This window comes from Miscanthus floridulus, chromosome 9, assembly GCF_019320115.1.
Source record: "Miscanthus floridulus cultivar M001 chromosome 9, ASM1932011v1, whole genome shotgun sequence".
Classification (NCBI taxonomy): Eukaryota; Viridiplantae; Streptophyta; class Magnoliopsida; order Poales; family Poaceae; genus Miscanthus; species Miscanthus floridulus.
Window position 1 is genome coordinate 142,655,496 of NC_089588.1, and position 21,934 is coordinate 142,677,429.

At 50.3% G+C, this 21,934-nt stretch overlaps 1 long non-coding RNA gene across 2 annotated transcripts; it reads right to left on the reverse strand.

Annotated features, from left to right (window-relative positions):
- Positions 1–13,732: 13,732 nt before the first annotated feature.
- LOC136483161 (uncharacterized) lies at positions 13,733–16,987 on the reverse strand. 2 transcript variants are annotated; one of them, XR_010765327.1, is made up of 5 exons: positions 16,922–16,987; positions 16,777–16,847; positions 16,478–16,608; positions 15,100–16,373; positions 13,733–15,013 (listed from the first exon to the last, which is right to left on the reverse strand). It is a non-coding gene; the product is annotated as an uncharacterized lncRNA (long non-coding RNA). The 2 variants fall into 2 exon arrangements; XR_010765328.1 differs by having other exon boundaries at positions 16,478–16,692.
- Positions 16,988–21,934: the final 4,947 nt, after the last annotated feature.

Genomic DNA, 21,934 nt, shown 5'->3' on the forward strand with positions numbered 1-21,934 from the left:
ATGCAACATGGAGCGTTGTGATGCATTTCGCTGCATGTGCGATGCTTAGTTCCCGAGCCCCCGGGCGGTTCAGGGTCCGAATCGTCCGGGGGGCACGGGCATATGGAATGAATGCACGTATGGATGTATGAAATGATTTAAATAAAGAAATAGTAGGGGGTCGGTAGTGTTACCTTGATGACTCGAGTGATAGGGTTTGGAGAGCTTCAGTCGGAAATGTCTGACCGGGACCCATGCTCGTCGTTCGTGATGGAGTCGGCATGGCCTACATGGGGCATCCCTTCGCTCCCTATCTGTCTCTCGGTGTGTTTCCTGAGCCGTTCGATCGACTTAAGAAGCCCGACGGTCTCTCTTGGCGGAGATCTTGTTTTGGGTTTTTTCTAAGTCTCGCCTGGGGATGCGGAGAGCCGCCTATGTGCGGTGGTGCTTTGGTTCTTGTGCTCGGCGTGCGGTAGTGGCTGGCGTGCGGTAGAGGTGGGCCATACCCAGGCCACATCCTGTCTGATCAGGAGCTGTTCCATCGAGCAGGGCACGTCTCATCGGTCAGGGCGCATCTCATCTGCATTAAATGAGAAAGAGAGAGGGTTTTTCGCTCTTCCGTTTTGTCTTTCCCGATCGGCGCGCCCTCCCCTAATTGTTGTACCCTTTTCCTTAAGTAGGAGAAGGGAGAAGGTTTTTGCCCTATTTTTTTGCCTATTCCTCATCTGCCGCCTCCTTTCCTTTTCCTTCTTGCCGAGAGCGTTCTTGAGAGCCGTGGTGGTTTCTAGGAAAGAAAAGGGAGAGAGTGAGGGAGAAGAGAAAAACTCACAAATCCTTTTGTGATCCCAGAGCAAAATGTCGGACTGGAGCTCATCCACTGTGAGGGAGTCGGTGTTGAAGGCCTTCGCCGTGAAGGGGTTTCTGCCGCCGAAGGAGGTGGCGCAGTGGAGGGCTCCCGGGAGGGAGGAGTTCCCGCAACCTTGGCCTGACGAGGTGGTTTCCTTTCTCACCTTCCATGAGCGCGGGTTAGGATACCCCATGCACTGGTTCCTACGTGGGCTCCTCAATGAGTGGGGTCTAGAGCTACAGCACCTTAATCCGACGGGGGTGCTGCACATCGCCGGCTTCGTCACCATCTACGAGGCTTTTCTCGGGATGGAGCCACACGCGGACTTCTTCTGGCGGCTGTTCTCTAGGAGAGCTTTGACGGTGGGGAATCCGATCGAGGTCGCGTCGGTGGGGGATTTCGCCCTACAAAGGAAACCGAGCGCGGGAGGCTCGTATCCCACGTACATCCCCTACGACTCCAACCGGGGGTGGCACGGGGAGTGGTTTTATATCAGGAATCCGACAGAGGCACCGGCGTTCACCGGCGGGAGGCCGGAGAAGCAGGATAGTTGGTCATGGGGTTGCGCCCGTCGAGAGAAGCATAAGGTGGGGGTTATCGAGGAGGAGCTCTGGAAGCTCGTGCGGCGCGGCCTTAACGGGGTGCGGGTGTTCCACAGCCTATACCGTCGCCGGGTTGTGCCGTTGGCGGAGAGGTCACAGTCGATGTGGAGGTACAATGGCCCGGTGAACCCGGACCGTGTGTCATCGGAGGAGCTGCCGGACGACGAGGTCTGGAGTCGCCTTGGCCGGGTGCTGCAGCTGAAGCCCAAAGAGAAGGTCGATGGGAAGCCCACACCTTTTAATTCCACGATCGTGTCCAGACTAGTATGCTCCCTTCTATTTAGCCCATGCTTCTTCCTCTGCATTCCTTTTTTTGATTCCGAGCCACCCGTTCCGTAGGGGCTTGGAGTTTAGAAGTCCTGGCCGCACCTTCCCAAGGGATCGGAGGGCGTGGCCCGGCAGGCCGCCCAAAAGGAGGCGGCGGATGCTAGGAAGAAGAAGAGAACCAAGGAGGTTCGATGGAAGTAAGAGAAGGAGCAGGAGATTGCCTGGCGCATGATGGCCAGGGAACGTAGGAGCGATGTCGAGCCAAAGCTCGCGTCAGAGGATCCCACAGATGTGGTTGACATTGTTTTCTCTGAGGAGGAGGAAAGTTGGGAGGTCGTTGTGACCTCGGCGAAGCGTCACGACCCTACGGCGATGTCCACTGAGGATGAGCAGGAGGCGGGGAGGAGCACGGTGGTTCCCATGCCGAGGAAGCGCACAGCGAGCACGGACGCCGTCGGCGAACGGGAGGCGAAGCGGACACGATCACCGCGCCTCTCGGTGGCATCGCCGGTCTTGTCCCCGCTTACCGCGGACATGGCCGAGAAAACTGGGCGGTTCGAGGAGTGGACCGGCACCCATGCGTCGCTGGGACCAGTGCTAGTGCATGACTTGCAGCCAGAGGATGCCCCGCCTGTTGCTTCGGTCAGGGAGTCCCGAGCCGAGGGTCGTGGCGACGCGCAGGCCGAGCAGGAACCGGTTGGGATGACTCCGCCCCCGACTAAAGTGTGGGGGCGTGGGTCACAGCCTGGGAGTGGTCCTCGCCCTGCTGGCCCATCGACATCGGGTCTTTTCTTTAGGGTCGTGTCGCTTACCTCCCGGTTTGTTTTTCTTCATTTCTTTTCGATCTTTTGCTGTTGAGCCTTTTCGGAGTGTGACTTACCTGCACTTTTTTGTCAGTGGTCGGGCGATGATGAGGTTGAGCATCGCCCCAACTCCTGTGCAGGAGACTTGGAGGCCCACCCTATAGCGTGTTGCGGCGAGTGGCGAGGGGAACAGGGTGGCGGCGGTGAACCCTTCTCTTCCAGGGGTGGTGTCCCCCAGGTCGATAGCTGGTACGGTGGCGGTGGCGGCGGCGGCATTGGCGGCCATCCCGGTGCTGTCGATGAAGGTCGCGTCGAAGGTAACTCTCACGGCCCCTCCTCCACCAGCTACGGTGGAAGAGGAGAGGGAGACCGAGTTCCCTGCCTCACCGGGTGGAGGGCTGCATGGCTCACCCTCGTGGTCAGAGCCAAAGGCACTGGGGGGAGACGTGGCTGGGATAGAGTCGGAACGCCCGGCGGTGGCCCGCGCAACCGAGGTGGTGGATATCCCGTCAGACGATGAGACGGATGACATGGTGGAGCTGCTGGTGTCGTCGCGGGAGCTGGCGGTGGTTTAGTCAAAGGCTGGGCCCTCCGACAGGCTGCCGGATGGTGACCTAGAGTGGCCCTACCCCGAGGACCCGGCAAAGGTGTGGTTCGTCCTTTGGGATTCCCAGGAGTGTCAGCTCTAGGACATCCTTGGGGGGGGGAAGGACTCACCACGGTGTCCGAACTCGCCAACCTATCTGCGAGGCTTGAGGACGCCTAGGAGCGGGTTAAGTCCGACTAGCAGTTAGTCGAGGTTGACCTGCAACTCGCCGCGGAGGTGAGTTTCCTATATTTGTCCTTGACCTCTGAATCTCTTGTTGGTTGCCTCAGCATGCTTGTTTTCGTAGGGTCTGAAGGAGATGTCATCCCGCAAGTCTTGCTTCCTCCGGATAGAGCATGTCCAAGTGGCTGAGCTTGAGTGTCAGCTAGAGTCCGCCCGCCATGAGTCCCAGGACCGGGCGGCCGAGGTGATCATGGTGCGGGCGGAGGGGCAGCGTGCAGCAGAGCGGGCGACCGCCGTTGAGCGGGGACTTGAGGCGGCGAAGGCCCGCCAGGCGGAGGCCGAGGTGGGGTTGCGGACATCCCTGGCAGACACCAAGGCAGGGCTCTAAAAATCCCTAGAGACCCTTGAGTCAGAGCGGAGCACCTGGGTGTCGGAGCGAAATGCCCTAGAGTTAGCGCAGAAGGCCCTAGAGTCAGAGCAGAAGGCCCAGTCAGAGGTAGACCGGGAAGTACTCACGCTTTGGGGCCAGGTGATGGGGACGGAGGAGGCAAGCGCCCGACTGCGCAAGCAAGTGGCCCGGCAGGCGGAGGAATTCTCCTTGAGAACTTCCACATCGGTATGTACCTTTTCTATTTTTGGTTTCTTCCTTCATCCTGTTTCTGGGCTTGTCGCCCTTCTTTCAGAACTGGGCGGAAAGGTGAAGTCGCTGGGGCGGGACCTAGAGACGATCAAGGTGACTTTTAGCCGGAATACAGAGGAGCTGGCTAAGTCCCATGAAGAGCGACGTGCTCTCGAGGGGGAACTTGACCAGATCCGCAACGTTGCCTAGCTTGTCGTCTCGGAGGTCTTTGGGTCGGTGCCAAGCACTAGCGCGCCCGCCGTCCAGCTGGCAGAGGTCCCAGATGCGGTCTGGGACCTTATCACAAGTGGGTTGTTCCATGAAGCATCGGGGGTGTTGACCTTGGTGGCGACGTACCACCCGAACCTAGACTTCACCACTATCTGCAGCGGGTATGCTGATGGCTTGAGCACAGAGGACATCGAAACACTCGAGGAGAGCTTGCTACAACACGCAAGGTTGGTGGCAGAGCAAGTCTCTGAGCAGTGGGTGATGGACGTCCACCGTGAAGATATGGCCAGAAGCGTGTGTCGGGAGGACGTTGCCCAGCCTACGGATGGCACGGAGCCTAGGTCGTAGGTGGACATTGCCCCGACTTTGACCGAGCCGAATGTCGTCCCGCCGAGGAGTGAGCAGCCCGAGCCTTTGCCGATCGCACCGATAGCAGATGCCGCCGAGCCGCCCCAATAGTTTGTGAAGTATAAGAACTTTAGTAGATGTAAAAAGATTAAGTTCGTGGGGGAGCCCCCGTGTAAACGTTTTGGTGTACTTAATGACTACAGTCGGTTTCATTTTCTGTGGAGTCACTCCATTTGGGGAAGCTTGTTCCTTTCATTTCTTAGTTTTTCCTTAGCATAATTTTATTTTTATTCTTTCTTTCTCGTACTCGCCCGTTCGTCCTGTTGGCTGCAACCTTGGGAGCCCAGGGCATGGCCCGCGAGGCTCAGCTGCTCGTAACCATAGGGAAAGGCAAGGTGCGAGCGGTCAGAATGTTTTAAAGCAAAGCTACGTAAGTCAAATTAAAGGAATGAACTACCCTTTTATTAGGGTAAGGAGTTTCAACATGTGATAGTAAACGAAAAAGAGAGGTAGTAGTGTACCCTCGTGGAGCCCCCGAGCGACCCGGCCTGAAAAGCGTTCGGGTCGGGGTGCTCTTATGGGAGCAAACGCTAAGTAAACAATGGAAAGACTAAAATTTAGGGAAAGAAAAATGACATAGCTGTTCCAAGTATTCAGTGAGAATGTCGTTGTTGTCGTCCTTCAGTCGGTAGGCGTCTGGTTGGATCATTTCAACCTTTAGTCATCTGGATTCTTGCCCGCTACGCCCCCTTTCTCGGCCGCTGCGTGCGTCTCGGTTTGGCCTGAGCCACGCGTATGCAGGCGGTCCGTGCAGAGCGTTCATCAAGTCAAGACGAGGCGTGGGTGCGACCTCTTGTGCCGCACTTGGCAGTTGTAGCGGTGAGCGGGTGGAGCGACTCGTCTACTACGTCCCCATTCCCCTGGTGGGGAGAGAGGCCATGAGTCGGTGTCGCGATACGGAGCACTCCGCCTATTGAATGGCGGTGGTCTCCACTAGTGCCCGGAGGTTTCGGTGGATCGCCTGTTCCCAAGGGTCGTTCAGCTTGGGGAGGCCACGCAGAAGCATTGCCGCGATGGTGATGTTCTGACTGGCCTGAGCAAACTATGGGGGATCATTCCCCCTATCCATGGTGTTGTGCTAGACCCGACGGGCGTGACCCCAGGCGCCACTCGCCGGTTTATGCGGACGGGGCGTAGTGCGGTGCGTCGAGCGCGCTGGCGCAGTCGGTGGCTGGTGCGGCCACTGTTGTCGTAGTTCCTCGCAGTGCTCCTGTGCGAGCTCTGGGGTCTCCACATGAGGGTCCGGAGGGGCGTGAGTCTGTAAGGACTCCGTTACCATCGATGGCTGTCCCGGAGCGTCCGCCATAGCACACTCCCAAGACGGGCGGTGGTTAGGCGCCACATCGTCGATGCTGGAGCCGTCACTCTCAACATCATCATCCATGAGGTCGAGGAAATAGGTGGGAGCATAGCTCGCCATCCCCATGAATTCAAACGTGAGAGGGGGCGACGTTGGCATCCTTCGAAGCCCCTGGGTGTACGCGTCCACGGGAGACGCGAGGCCGTAGGGGAACTAGTCGTATGGCGGTCGTGGCGGGGACAACGGGGCCCCTCTGGGTAATCGGTGGAAGATAGAGAATAGTAAGTAAATAATAGCATGTACATTACTCACAGCGGGGTTTGAGCAGAGAGTTTGTTCAGAATGAAGCGTGGAAGTCACGTCATCGAAGTCATGCGTCCCGGAGTCGATGGAGGGTGCCCCTCCGACAGGTGTCGGAACGAGTGCCTCCTCATGGAGGTGTAGTATGCCGAGCTGGTCAGCAACGAAGTCTAGGCTTCTGAGGAGGAAGGCCTGGGATGGCTCAAAGACAGGTGGAACCCACATCCCAACAGAAGGGAGCGCGGGAAACTCTAGTGAGCCGAAGCGAATCGTATCGCCAGAGCCCGCCATGGTGAAGGAGGCAGAAAAGTGGGCCATCCGATGACCAAAAAGTGTTGAACGTACAACATCTTCCCCATGGACGGCGCCAACTATCGGTGCAGAAAGTGACCAACAAGTAAATATTTGTAGATTTGCCGTACGTTGTGATCGGAGGTGGCCTAGCACTCAATGACACAGGGTTTATACTGGTTCAGGCAACATGCCCTACGTCCAGTTTGAGTCTGTTGGTGACTTTATTCCTGAGCCTAGGTGCTCAAAGTTTGCAGTGGGGTTACAAACGAGAAGGAGAAAGATGGGGTGTACGAGAGGTCCGGTCGGCTTAGGTCGGAAGGGCCGAGAGCGACAGGGGCTCCGCTATGAGCTATCTATTCAAGCGCTATCTATTCAAGCGTGTGCTTGAGGTCCGAACCTGGCGGTTCTGTGGTTGTGAGCTAGTGAAAATTGATCGATCTAATGAATCTTGAATCACTTGAATCGACCTGGAATCACTTGAGCTAGTGAAAATTGATCGATCTAATGAATCTGGAATCACTTGAATTGACCTGGATTAACTTGGATGTTGGGAGAGTGCGCATCCCCTTTTATAGATGAAGGGGATGGCCTTACATATGAGAGGGAGAGAGTACGTATGCTTCTAAGCCTTGTTGCCCATGCCGACGGGTACAGGATGATGGTAGGAGCCCACAACACTGTTGGATGTTGGATACATGTGGGAGGTTCCATCGTTTTGTTCGGGTATGGCAGATGTCGGTACCTACTATACTGTTGATGCCCAGAGGCATGTGAGGAGTTTCACCATGTTCACTCGGTATGGTAAATGCCAGCGCCCACAACACTGTCGATGCCTAGAGGCATGTGGGAGGAGCCTTACCGTATGGAAGTTAATGACGCCTACAATACTGTAGGAAAAATGTCGGCGCCTACAACACTATTTGTGTCAAGGAGGTTACAGAGTACTATTTCTACAGGGGTGTACAGGGTACAGTCCCCGGTATCATGGTTTGACTTATGCGCCTTGCCTTGCTTTCTCCGTTCGTTCCCTGGTCCCTTCCGAGCGGGCGTCCCCGGTCGGCTGGACCTAGTCGGCTCTGATTGCGCCAGTCGGAGAAGAGCAGTGAGCAAGGTTTTTGCGTGCTCTGGTCGGAAATGTGGGGTCGGAGTCGGAAACAGTGCTTTGGCCAGGCCTTCCGGTCGGAGAGGCCATCCGGAGGCGGGCTAGAGATCGAAGTGAGCGCTCCGGTCGGAGATGTGGGCCAGAGTCGGAAAATGGGTGCTGCTCCTCCTCGGACAGACCTTCCGGTCGGTGATTGGATCGCCCTTCTGGCCTGCTATTTAGATGCTTGGGCCGGCCCATGAGTTACGCGTTGTCTGCTTGGACTGAGCCTTTGCGGGGAAGCCGGTCTGCAAGGGACCCCGGGTTTATGAATCCGACACCGCCGCTAGGCCGCGGACAGTCCGCTGTTGCTGTGAACAGTATTGTCCAGAACTATTTCTCTTCGAGTGTTTTCTGAGTTTTGGCTTGCGGACAGTCCGGGCCCTGACCGCGAACAGTCCGCCGCTGCTACGTCAATTTTGGGCAGAACCTGTTTTTCAGAGGTTAGCCGGCGGATAGTCCGGTGAAAACCGCGGACAGTCCGGCCCTCCTTCTACGGAAAGTCCGCGCTCTGCTTGCAGACAATCCGGTCCTATGCAGTCTTCTCGGCTTTGAGGTGTTTCGTCGGGGGTTTTGCTTGGTCGTTTCTCAAGGGTCCTGCTGTGTCTTTTGGTCATCGCCATAGACATCCAACCACCTAGTTGGCTCGTGGATCTCTCTTCCCTCGTGTGCTTGGATTTGGGGTTTGATTTTGGGACAGCGGCCTAAGTTTTCGAAAGAAATTTGAGGCTCCCATTCACCCTCCTTTGGTCGCCGTTTCGGTCCTTCACAAGGAGACTAAGCTAGCTGAAGGTGTATTAAACGAGCGATATATATATATATATATATATATATATATATATATATATATATATATATATACAAAATACAATACACAAATAGAAACGCACAATTTCAATTTCTTTTTTGTGTATAAGTGTATTGTATTAACGATCCCTATAGACATATATACGGATAATAATGATATCACACAAGAATCAACGGTCAGACAACTCTCGGCGTGAGAAATCAGCAATACATAGTGTCCATGGAAAGACATGTATGGACGATATTACACGATAATGACTGGCGAGTGTGAGTTATTGATGGAGATGACATGGAAGCACCAATAAAGACATGATGTTCGTCCTTGTCGTTTTGGACCTATTACCTCAAGTCGATAGTATTGTGTCTTGGATTTAGCAATGTAGTGCTCTATCATCCTTTCACATCAGGTTTTTGTTTGGATCGTATAGAATAGAATTGGTTGACCCGTCTCCACCTCATCTCCAGAAGCTAATAGTAATAATTAGTATAAGCATTATGACTTGACTGGTTTCACTAAAAGCATATGAGGAGCTAATGACGCGCCACCCTATCATCTTGGATATAATGGTTTACTACAAAAATAATTTTAGATGACAGGGGGTTTTACTTTGTGAGGCAACAATTTTCATTGACGGTCTCTTTAAATGATTTTAGGAGACACGAAATTTTAGAAGACACTCAAAAAATATACCAGATTCCATACACAAATACCTACATTTTATAGAGGCTTTGCCATTGAAAATCCATTTTCAGAGACGGGCTCTGACCAATCCTGCACCAGGAATTAAGCCTAGGGCCCAAAACTGCTCACATATAAAAATGAGGCCTAAACCCTAATCCCACAGACTCGGATGCCTTCCATGTGTCTTCTATCTTCTCTCTAGCTCTTATCTCCAATACCTATCGCCCCCAATGGCCAAACCCCATCCCAACCGCCGCTTCCATCCCATCCCACCTGGACTGTCACCACTACCCCGGCCGCCACCTCCACCACACCCCACTCCACCCCACTCGATGTTGGCGTCTACCCCCATTTCACCCCACCACGGTGGCCTACCCTTCCCATTGTGGTCCACTTCCCAGTGCAGTTATGATAGAGATCAATCCTATTCTTTGTAGTATTGGGCTTCTCCATTGCTCTAAGTCTCAATTGTCTGTCTCACTCTCCCTCTCATCATTGGGCAATGGTGTAAGGCAGTGGCGGAGCCTGAGCTAAAATCAAGAGGGGGCCAATTACATAATCTCACACTACACCTAGCTAGATGCTACTACCTTCTAGCTTGTGCTTGCTCCATAAGCAAGAGAAGCAAGCAAGTAAGATGAAAATGAGATGAAGTGCTTGTGCGGACACATGGTCGATATGTACCCATGTGGTCTCAAGTTTGATGAGTGATTGTCAACGTGATTCGCGTCTTGGGTTAAGTTGATGAACTAACCATGGCGTGAGTTGGGTTGTGCAACATGTTTCTTGGCTTGTGGTGCGCAGGTGTGGAGCTCGGAGGCGGTGGTCGACGGCGAAGGTGAAGGTCAAGCGGGTATGTGCCGATGGACTGGGAGCGGTGAAGGACGGATGCCGGTGGCTTGGACCGAGGGACCGGAGAAGCCGGGTGACCAGCCATGGTGGCTAACACTTGGGGTCATCGACAAGCGCAAGCTGTAATGGAGGAGTGACCGTGTTAACTAAGTCAAGACGACGGACGGGCAAGTCGAGCGGAGGCTCTAGAAGACTTGATGTCCAGGAGGTCATGGACGACGGTGACACGTGTCGAGCGGTTTAGTGGGTTGAGCATCAAAACCACTGGTGGACGGTTTTCGGGTTTGGGCCTCAAAACCCGGGTGCGGTTCCATCGGAATCATGGGCGGCATGTGGCGTCATCACGAGGCTTGCGTCGAGGCGAAGCTAAGTCATGAAGGGTGCGTGGCCGTCGGATCAGCAGATTTCGAGTTGGACCACAATACCTCTTCGGTTAGGTGGTTCGCTCTAAATATCTAGGGGCATATTGGGAAGGTTGCCCCAATCAATCTAACCTCTTGAGCATTTTCATTTTCCTTCTCTTAGCTTTTTCCCTCCCCTAGGCCTTGCTCCTGAGGTCCACAGATTATTCAAGCACTTGTCTGTGTAATCGAACCTGTGATTTTCGAGTGGGAATGGAGGCCCTAACATTCTCTTGTCCTCCGGGATTCAAGAGTTGTTCGTGATTTTGTTCTTCACGTTCATGGTGTTCTTGGTTCCTTGTTTTTTCCTTTTTCCCGTTCATGGCTCGATCTCTTAAATCCGAGCTATTGGGGAGTTTTTGGTTGGTTTGATTCGTGCATGGACATGAGTTGATGCTACTCTATGAGTGAATTTGATTGAATCAACTTGAGCACGAAGAATCGAACCGATTTTCGTTTTGGGGAGTTTTTCCCGTTTTTGCACGTGATCTGAAATTCACGGAGGTAGAGTTCAAATTGAGCCATGATTTCTTAGGGATAGCTTACCTCCTCCATGGTGATTGCCTGTGCAAATTTTGGGATCGTTTCGTGGAGTTTTGATCGAGTTCAGTCGATTTTTCTGCTTGCTCCTCCTTGCTGTTCGTGCGTTCGTGCGGTCTGCATGCTGAGCCACGAGCTCTAGCTCTAGCAGCCATCCTAGCAACCTTCCAGCTGAAAACTTTCAGGTTGCAACTTCCCCGCAGCAACCTTTCTGGAAAACCTTTCGTAAACTTTCGGAAACTTTCCTGCAGCAACTTTTCCGGAAACCTTCCGCAAACTTTCAGAAACTTTCCTGCAGCAACCTTTCCGGAAAACCTTCTGCAAACTTTCGGAAACTTTCCCGCAGCAGACTTTTGGAAACCTTCCGCAAACTTTCACTCAGAAACTTTCATGCAGCAACCTTTCTGAAAACCTTCCACAACCTTCGCTCCACCACTTTCGCACTGCAACCTTCAAGCTGTAACCTTTGAGCTACAACCTTTCCATCCTCAACCTTTAGCTGCAACCTTTCGGCTACAACTTTTCCAACAACCTTACAGGTGCAACCTTCACATGAACCTTCAAGACGAATCCTTCGTAGCAACTTTCTCGCAGCTTCCTGTGTTTCGTTTTTGGGATTGTGCTTGGAACAGTGGCTTAAGTTTTTGAAAAAAAATTTTGGCTCCCATGCACCCCTCTCCGGTTGCCATTTTCGGTCCTTTGGCTTGTGCATGTAAAACTCGTTTGATGACATCATGGATGAGCTCCTACATTATTCAATACAATGTATGCCAATGCTTTAAGAAGAGAAATGCTTGCTAGCCGTAATGAGAGTAGCAAATGCAGGAGAGCAATGGGTGTGAGACATATATTCTTTAACACAGCATAGCAATTGTTGTACACAATAGCAGCCAATTATCTTGGGGAGCTAAAGAATATATAATGCCTAATGCACTCATGTTTGGCTCTTCAAAGAACTCCCTTGGACAAAGGAGGACCGCAGCCCCTGCCCTCACGTGGCTCCGCCCGTGGTGTAAGGGGAGGCACGACAACTTAGGAATTAGGATTTCATTTATGTGGTTGAGAATTTTTCTTGGGTTAGAGAAAGGAAGAGAGGGAGAGGGTCTTGTTCTTGAGGGCCTGAGCTTTAATTTGCTAGCAATGGCATGTATCCAATAATTTAGAGCTAATCCAAGATTCAATTTTGTGCTCATCCCTATCTCCCTCAAGTCTAGAGCTTCTGTCTTGTTTTGAGATTTTTGGAGCTATTTTGATGGATTTCATGACTTAAAGGCCATCAAATGTTTTCCAAGTTTATCTATCCATAAACCCTTCTTTCTAGCCTTTCTTTGAGCCAGTTGTTTTCTATAATTAGGAGATTCACGACTTCTTTGAGCTGGGTGGTTTTGTTCATTTTAATGCTCAATCTTAGTGTTATGTGGTCTTTGGAACATATATAGGCTTGCCCCTCATGAGCATCTCAACATCGATTTTGAGTTTTCTCATGAAAACCTCAATTTTATAGAGGGATTTTAAACTTTAGTGAAATCTTTGACATTTTTATAAAGATATTATGGGAATACCTTTACCATGTTTGTTGGGGAGCTATGGTTAGAATTTCACGAATTTTAGAAATTGTCTAATCAATTTTTTAGGTTTTGCCTCAATTGTTTCAAAGGTTGATTTCTTGCGAGTGCGGAACTTCTGCAAATTGGAACTTCTGAATATTTTCGTTGAACTTTTGCACCTCAACTTCTGGACTTCTATGGAACTTCCAAACATTGTTGTGGAACTTCCGAAGATTTATGTTGAATTTCCACATACCTTGATTTTCAAAGGTGTTTTTTGACTCGTTCTTGCTTCCTCTTACTTTCTAGGCATTCCTATAGCATTGTCCCAAGATTAAATACTCTTTTTATGGCTGTGTGGTGATGGATTTTCTAGAATACTGGTGTTTTGGGCGAAAATCTTGGCTTATGATAAATTTCTTAATTCATTTTTAATAAAAATGTATTTTGGCTCCTATTCATCCCTCTCGTTGCTTGTTCCGTCCTTCAGTAGAACAATAAGATTCGCTCACCCGTCTCAAGAAACACAAGGAGACAACTAGCTCAGGTTCCCACACTAATATTCAGGTAAAATATGTGTGGAGTTCCCACACGGCCACACACAAAAACTTGCAGAATCTATAGAGCATAAATGGTCAGACAATTCTTGCCGTGAGACATCGGGAAAATACCGTGTAAGTAGGACATCACACGATAATGACTCATGAGTGCGAGTTGTTGACGGACATGGAAGCACCCATAATAACATGATGCAACGTGACCTGGATCGCTGATGAGCTAAAATATTCTAACCCATTACATGGAGCTGAATCTATATATATCTATATATATAGACGAAGGCCATTAAAAAACACTAATTGATATAAAGTTGTAATCATGTTGAGCCTAATCACAAGGTTCGAGCGAAATCTTTCCTTTCATCTGGACCTAATTTAACCACGTCGGTGCGTGGCACTTCAGTAGGATGTGACGAGTAGTTGAAATCAACACATCATGGAGTTCTTAGGGCATCACAACAGTCATTCATCACCATTCATGGATTATATTTGCCTTGATTCATTCATACAACATTCAAATTGGATTGCTTTCACAAATTCTTATTCCATAGAGAAATCGTTTAAATTAATTTTAAATATATGTTGCAACATGCAGGGAAATCATCTAGCTATTCATAATTGTGAACCTTGGTTGCACGCAGTAAATAAGAATGGACTCTATGTGTGGTTCAGTCATTACGAAAAAAATATATATTTTTAGAGGCATCCTACATCTTCCTTTTTCCTAGAAGAAGGCCGTAATGGGCTCCTAATCAAACTGCAAGGCAGGCGAAGGCCGAAGCCCACTGCTAGAAATCAATTTCGAGAGACTTTACTTTAACTTGCTGTCCTCTAGGACTGCACCGGACAGAAATATTTAGTAAATGGATATAGGTACCCACGAGCCAAGCGGATAATTTAACTAGCCGGTACCCCGCGCATTGCCGCGGGCGCAAGTGAGAATAATGATTGCCACGATAGTATATCATTCGATGCCCATGTACCAATATAGTTGTCAATTAAAATGCAAAAAGATCATAAAACCTTAAGTTGAGCATATACAGAAGAAAGTTTGGAAATTGGATAATTTCTGACAAAACCAAATGATTGGCCTCATAGAAGCAATTAATCTTGAATGTCAAAGGAGGGGAAGGTTTAGAACCAAAGGATAGAATGAAATCAGTATCAAGTTTTAGATTTTGAAATGCTCTATTCCAGGTTAAAGTTGTTTCCAGAAATCTTCAACGTGTAGCAGGCGTGGAGCTGTGTAATCGGACGCTGATGGAGAGTAGCTTCGTCTTTCTCTAGCACCGGTGAGCAAGCACGGAGAGCAGGTTTGACGATGTCACTGTGGGGTGGTGCTACTCTGGCACCTTTCCATCTTCGAACCTCGGCAACAATAGCTGCCTTGTTCACTCTTGGGTCTGTACAAAAGAAATTAAATCGACCTTTTTACCAGACCATGAAAAGAATGTAACTGCCATGAATTCGAAAATGATAAGAATATGTAATGGCAAAGATTATTCAATCATTAGGACGCATCTGGTACCATATGGCCCAATATTGTAGAAACAATTAACATGGAATAGTAAAAGAAATTGTAAACCTTCCGTTAAAGAAGAACTCTTATCTGGTAATGCAATGCAGCAAAGTGTGTACATAAATCCCCATGGTTAAAAGCCCACTGCAACATGAAGGAACCGCCCTCAAAATTCAGTGGCCCACAATCGACATATTTTGCTATTTTGCAGCAACAACCTATTATGAAAAGGTGAGAAACTGTATTTTCCAATGTCAGATATAGAATCCATGAATTTTGTGGCAATAAAAATTACGAAGGAATCCTGGCCGCTAACAGAAGTATTATAAGACTTGAGACGTTGTTAGTGCTCAGCCACCGATTTAGAATTAAGAAAGGCACAGCAGGCTGCAACCACGAAGACTGTTCTGAAAGGAAAATGACTGCCCCTGGGAGCAGCTTGTTTACATGGAGATATTAAAGAAAAAAAGAGGATCACCAATGGCACAACAGGATCTGTATACTTACCGCAAAGTTAAAAACACAACAAAATTTTGATTACCTGGGCCCTGCCAAAAACATATGTGGTTTTCTGAATACATCATGTGGAGCATAAAACTATTAAAGGCAAGAAGCCAAGAAACGATAAACATACCCGAGGTAAACACCACTGCTTCAAGTCTTCAACAGTTCACATTGTAGGCGGAGGTAAAAAAGGCAAGTGCCAAATATCCCACTTAACATATATTTCTCACCCCTCACGGCGGAGTGAGATGGTGATCTTTGTAAGGGACCGGTTTCCCTCTCTTAATACAAAGGTACGTAGCTCTCCTGCATATTCGAGAAAAGAAAAACACAGGCTTCCACCATACTGCAGGAGCACAAAAATGGGGTACAGCAAATAACGTTTTTCTTGGGTGAGGTAAAAGCATATTCATTATTGTACAGTGGATTCCTAATTTCAGCGTAGTGGGGATATGAAGTCGATAGAAGCTCTATGAAGTAAGAACCACAATATCATTTAGAACTAAAATGCAAGGAAGTCAATAGCGGCACCATGCAACCCAGTATTGCAGACAATTGAAAAGGTAAAGGTCACGAACTATGGATGCACATATTTTGTAGCTGCACCATGGAAACAGAAATTTGAGGGCCACCATACAGAATACACAGGTATATTGCAGGCACTACATGTTGAAACCTGAACCCTCAAACTCGTACAAAGAAATATTCCGAATTGAGTGAGTAAACGAACCGAATTTTCTCATCACTTACTATATATATCAGAACGATGGGAAACTATGGAGCTTGAATTTCAACTGTCCACAAATAGCACTATACATAAAAGTAACACTCAGTGCTATGTGAATGATATTTTTTCCACAGGACATGTTTTAGTACGGATCGCCATGGTGGATGCAAGGTCAGGATCAATGCAATGTGAACAACCTTTGCAAATATATGTCTCGTGTGGTTCTGCAATTTTAAAAATATGACGGTGATTCAAGATGATCTCAATTTTAGTACCATGATTCTAGAATTCCCAAGCTGATGAAAGCATAGTATGGAACACATCCTAAGAACAGTAACAGTAAGCATCGTGTACATATTAAGATGGGAGACCAAAAAACAGAGAACAAATACATATATAATGGTTAATAGACTGGTTTGTCTGCTGGTCCATTTAGGCGACAAAACTTGAGAAATGGTAATCAGATAATTGATGGTTTTGCATCGCATCCCATGCAAAACGATGATTGCAGTAATGTATAAGGACTGGGAAGTTCTTCATGAATCGACCATTAGGAAAGATGTACGTAATCCGAAATAGGTAAGGCAGGCCCCCTTATTTATTTGATCTTATTATTGCTATAACCTGATCCATGGAAGAACTGTTGCCTGTCCCTTTTAACCAATCAATCCATGTACCTAATCAGTAGAGCAGCAGTACCAAAACAGTAGAGGAGAGTATGAGACGGAGGGAAGCAATAATACTGGACTGGAGAGGAGTGAGGTGGGGAGGCGGGAATCACCTCACCGACAGGATGGATGGAGCGAGGGGCTGCGGCCGTGCCGGAGACTGGCTGACCTCGCACATAATGCATACAAAGGACGCTTGCATATCAATACTATAGAAGGTACCATCAAACTCTTTGAACGAAATCTGTGTTAAATTGTTGTCCAGAACATATATCAGTGAGCGGGTACATTAGGATTGAGGAATTAATAGGGGAGACAGGTAGCAGATCTGCCAAAAAAATTTGCAACATCAATGAGTCCTAAGTCATCTGCTTATCATTCAGAGGAGGGAGGAATAGGGAAAAGGGTTCACCTCGTCGCCTCCGCTGGTGAGGCGTGGTTGACGTCTCCGGCCCTTTGGCCAGGACACAATCATCTTGCATCCTAAAGATGAGCAACGAAGGGTGAGGAAACAGGCCAAGGATGCAAGCAAAAAAAAAAGAGGGAGGCGGCAGTACCTGGATGCGCTCCCACCGGAGGCCTCGCGTGCGCCGCAGCCTGGGCTGCGCCGCTAGGGTTTGGCCTAGTACAATGAAGCTTTGTACTGACGGTCCTAAACCCATTTTCACTGGTGTTTCTAGCTTCCACCAAGGTTTTTTTTATCGGCCGAAATTCACCAAAATTTCCGAAATTTCCTTTCTATCCACAGGGTCCGATAAAATTTGACATCGACCAAATTTTTCCCTTCTTTCCTGCTTCCCCACAGACAACCCAAATTCAGCCGTGCGACAATCCCACACTATAATGTTTTATTCTTGTTTTTATCTGTGAAAGTGATGTTTAATAGCTTAGGAATAGTTTCAAGTCAAATTCTACGGAATTTTTTTCAAAACAATTTGAATTTTTTTTGAATTTGGTCCGATATTTCCGATATATCTTGCTTATCCTATTTATCCATGACCTCCGATAAATTTTTATTTCCGATAATGAAAACCTTGGCTTCCACCACTGTGAAAAGCCAGTGAAAATCACAAAGTTCAATGGATTCTTCTAAAGAACCGCTAGTGTAAATGGGTTTACACAGGCGGTTCACTTAAGACCACCGCCAATGAAATCCATTCAGTTAGTGTGAATACACTTACACAGGCGGTTACGTAAGAAAACAACCTGTGTAAAAGGGTCCACAAGAGCAGACCACAGTGTCTACTAGTACCATGCATGCAAAGGATCCTAAACTAACTGCTATCACCTACACCAAGATGCATCACACGGTCAACGAAATAGTCAAACAATCCAAAAGCACAACTGAGAATGAAAGGTACGATTCTTGCAACTGCAGTAGTAGTCCAACATGTGCGGAGATACTAGCTGAGTTTTTCACTCCCAAGCCACTCAATGGGCTGCCGTCACCTGTCGGATGGCCCCTATCAGATGATTGCCTAGTGTCGGGTTCATAAACCCAGGGTCCTTCATGGACCGGCTTCTCAATAAAGGCTCGGCCCAGCAGACAACGTTGCGAACGACGCGCAACTCCTGGGCCGGCCCAAAATATCTAAACGACAGGCTAGAAGGGCGATCCAATCTCCGACAGGAAAGCCTGGCCGAGGAGGAACGGCGCCCGCTTCCGACTCCGGCCCGCCTCTCCGACCGGAAGGCCTGAGGAACAACGCTTGCTTCCGACTCCAGCCCGCCCCCGATCGGCCTCTCCGACCGGAAGGCCTGGCCAAACACCACTTCTGACTCCGACCGGGGATGCGCCAAACCCCTATTTACAGCTCTTCTCCGACTAGCACAATCAGAGCCGACTGGAACCAACCGACCGGGGACACCCGCTCGGTGAGGACCAGGAAACGAACGAAGAAAGTAAGGCAGGGCACTCAAGTCAAACCGCAATACCGAGGACCGTACCCTGTACACCTATAGGACAGTACCGACAGGACATGTCAGAAGAGTGTCCTATAACCTTCCAGGCATGTCAGAACTCAAGCAGTGTTGTGGGCGCCAACATTTGCCCTACAATGTTGTGGGCGCCCGCAAACTCCCATATCAGACGAGCACGGTAAAACCCCTTGCATGCCTCTGGGCATCAACAGTATGGCAGGCACCGACGTCTGCCATACCAGAAGAAGACGACGCAACCTCCCACATGCATCTGACATTAACAGTGTTATAGGCGCATACAATCATCTTGTACCTGATAGCGTAGACAACAAGACTTAGCATACGTACACTCTCCCTCTCTTGCTTGTAAGGCCATCCCCTTCATCTATAAAAGGGGATGCGCTCTCTCCCAAAAAAGGAGGATCAATACACAACAACTCGAACAACACACATGATCCGAACAACCAAGGATCCCAACGAACAACAAACGTTCGAACACTTAGCACATAGCGAAGCTCCCGTCCCTCTCGGCCCTTCAAACCAGAGTCCGACCAGACCTCTTGTACCCCCCCACCTTTCTCTCTTCTGTTTGTAACCCCATAGCAAACTTCGAGCACCTAGGCTCAGGAATAAAGTCACCGACCAACTCAAACTGGACGTAGGGCACGTTGCCTGAACCAGTATAAACCCTGTGTCATTGAGTGCTAGGCCACATCCGATCTCAACGTACGACAAAACTACAAGTATTTACGTGTTGGTCATTTTCTGCACCGACAGTTGGCGTCGTTCGTGGAGAAGACGTTTTACGTTCACACTTTTTGGTCATCGGATGGCCCACTTTTCCGCCATCCTCGCCATGGTGGGCTCAAGCGATACGACTCGCTCCGTCTCACTAGAGTCCCCCGCACTCCCAGCTGTTGGGATGTGGGGGCCTCCCGTCTTTGAGCCGTCCCAGGCCTTCCTCTTCGGAAGTCTGGACTTCATCACCGACCGGCTCGGCGTACTACACCTCCATGAGGAGGCACTTGTTCCGGCGCCCGTCGAAGGGGTGCCCTCCATCGGCTCCAGGACACCCGACTACTTCAACAACGAGGCACCTGCGCTTCATTCCGAGCAAACGCTCTGCTCAAACCCCGCTGTGAGTAACATACATACTATTATTTACTCATTGTTTACTATCTTCCGCCAATTATCCGAAGGGACCCCGTTGTCCGCCCTGCGACCGCCATGCGACCGGTTCCCCTACGGTCTCGTGTCCCCCGAGGACGCATATGCTCGAGGGCTCCAAAAGATGCCGACGCCGCCTCCTCTCACATCTAAATTCATGGGGATGGCGAGCTATGCTCCCACCTATTTCAACGAACTCGTAGATGATGAGGTTGAGGGTGACGGCTCTAGCATCAGTGACGTGGCACCTAGCCACCTTCCGTCATAGGAGTGTGCTATGGCGGACGCTCCGGGATAGCCGCCGGTGGTAGTGGAGTCCTTACAGACACACACCCCTCTGGACCCTCGTGTGGGGCCCTCGCGCTCGCACAAGAATACTGCTAGGAGCTACGACAACGGTGGTAGAACTAGCCGTCACCTGGGCCGGCGCACTCGGCGTAGCACGTTGTGCCACGCGCGGGTAATCCGGTGAGCGGCGCCTGGGGTCGCGCCCGCCAGGTCCAGCACAACATCATGGATAGAGGGAACGATCCCCACAGTTCGCTCGGGCCGGCCAGAACATTGCCGCTACGGCAATGCTTTTGCGTGGCGTCCCCAAGCCTATCGACCCTAGGAGCGTGTGGTCCACCGGAACCTCCGGGCGCTTGTGGAGAGCACCGTCGTTCAATAGGCAGAGAGCTCCACATCAAGACACCGACTCATGGCCTCTCTCCCCACCAGGGGAGTGGGGACACACTAGACGAATCGCTCCATCCGCTCACCACTACAGCCACCGAGCGCGAAACAGGAGGCTACAGCCGCGCCATGGCCTGACCTAGCGCCCGCTCCACACTGGCCCCCTGTGCGTGAATGGCTCGGACCGAACCAAGACACTCACAACATCATCAGCAACCGGCGTCAGGCCCGGCATGATGATGACATCCATCGGGCGGTAGTAAGGGCGGGAGACTCGGACCCTAGCCGGACCATCGAGGGGAGCGGCGAAACGCACCCTAGGCATGGTCGTCAATCGGACGACCGGAGTCCCAGCCCGGATGGCCTAGGACCACGGGCATTTGGGCGACGCATCCAAAGAGCATCATTCCCATAGCGCTTCCGACCGCCCACCAACATCGCCAAGTACACTGGGGAGACGAACCCCGATATATGGCTCGAAGATTTTTGACTCGCCTGCCGAGCTAGAGGAGTGGATGATGACCACTTCATCATTCAGTACCTCCCCATTTATGTGGGGGAACATGTTCAAGCGTGGCTCGAATTCCTCCCACACGACAGCATCCACGACTGGGCGGACCTCAAGAGGGTCTTCGTCGGGAACTTCTAGGGGACGTATGTCCGCCCTGGGAACTCCTAGGACCTCAAGAGCTACCAGTAGGAGCCCAGCGAGCCCCTATGGGATTACATCCGCAGGTTCTCCAAAAGATGCAACTCCCTCCCTGATGTCGTCGACGCGGACGTCATCAGCGCATTCCTCTCTAGGACAACCTGTGAGTCCCTGATCTACAAACTTGGCTGCCTAAAGCCCCGAACCACCCACGACCTGCTCGACGTCGCCACGAACCATGCCTCCGGCGAGGAGGCGGTCGGAGCGGTCTTCAACGAAGGCCGGGACAAAGGCAAGGCCAAGCATGAGGATCAGGACGAGGGGCCCTCCACGTAGAGCGGCAAAAAGAACAAGAAGGATCAGCGCCGACCGGCCAACTCTGCGTTGGTCGCCGCGACTGATCGCACGGGCAAGCAGCCCTAGCAGGGCCCGCCTGACCACTTCAACAAGCTCATGGAGAGCCCATGCACCAACCACGCCTACCCCGTCAAGCACCTCTATAAGGACTACGAACTCCTCAAGCGCTTTCTGCGACAGGCCAGCGGGCCGAACGAAGGAAAGGGCAAGGAGATAGCAGACAAGAAAGGAGGCGTGGCAGGCAAGGATGCGAACGACTGAAAGTCCCTATATGGTGACTAAATTAATCCGACCGGGCACCTACTGACTGAATGACAACAACGGCGATGTTCTCACCAAAACTTGAAACAGCGAACAGCTACGTCGTTTCTTCCCCTAAAATTCGGTCTTACCATTTTTTACTTAATGTTTGCTCTGATAAAGCACCCGGCCTGAACACTTTTGGCCTGGGTCGCTCGGGGACTCCATGGAGGTACCGTACCACCTCTATTTTTGTTTACTATCATATGGCAAAACACCTTCCTACCCGAACAAAAGGGTAGTTCGTTCCTTTAATTACCTTATGTAGTTTTGCTTTAAATATTCCGACCGATCGCACCCCGCCTCTACCTACGGTTATGAGCAGCTGAGCCTCACGGGCCACGCTTGGGCTCTTAAGGTTGCAGCCTACGGGACAAATGGTCAGGTGTGAAAAAGAAAGAATAAAAAACAAAATTATGCTAAGGTAAAAATAAGGAACGAATGGGACAAGCTTCCCCGAACGAAGTGAGTCCATCACAAAAACGAAACTAATTGTATTCAT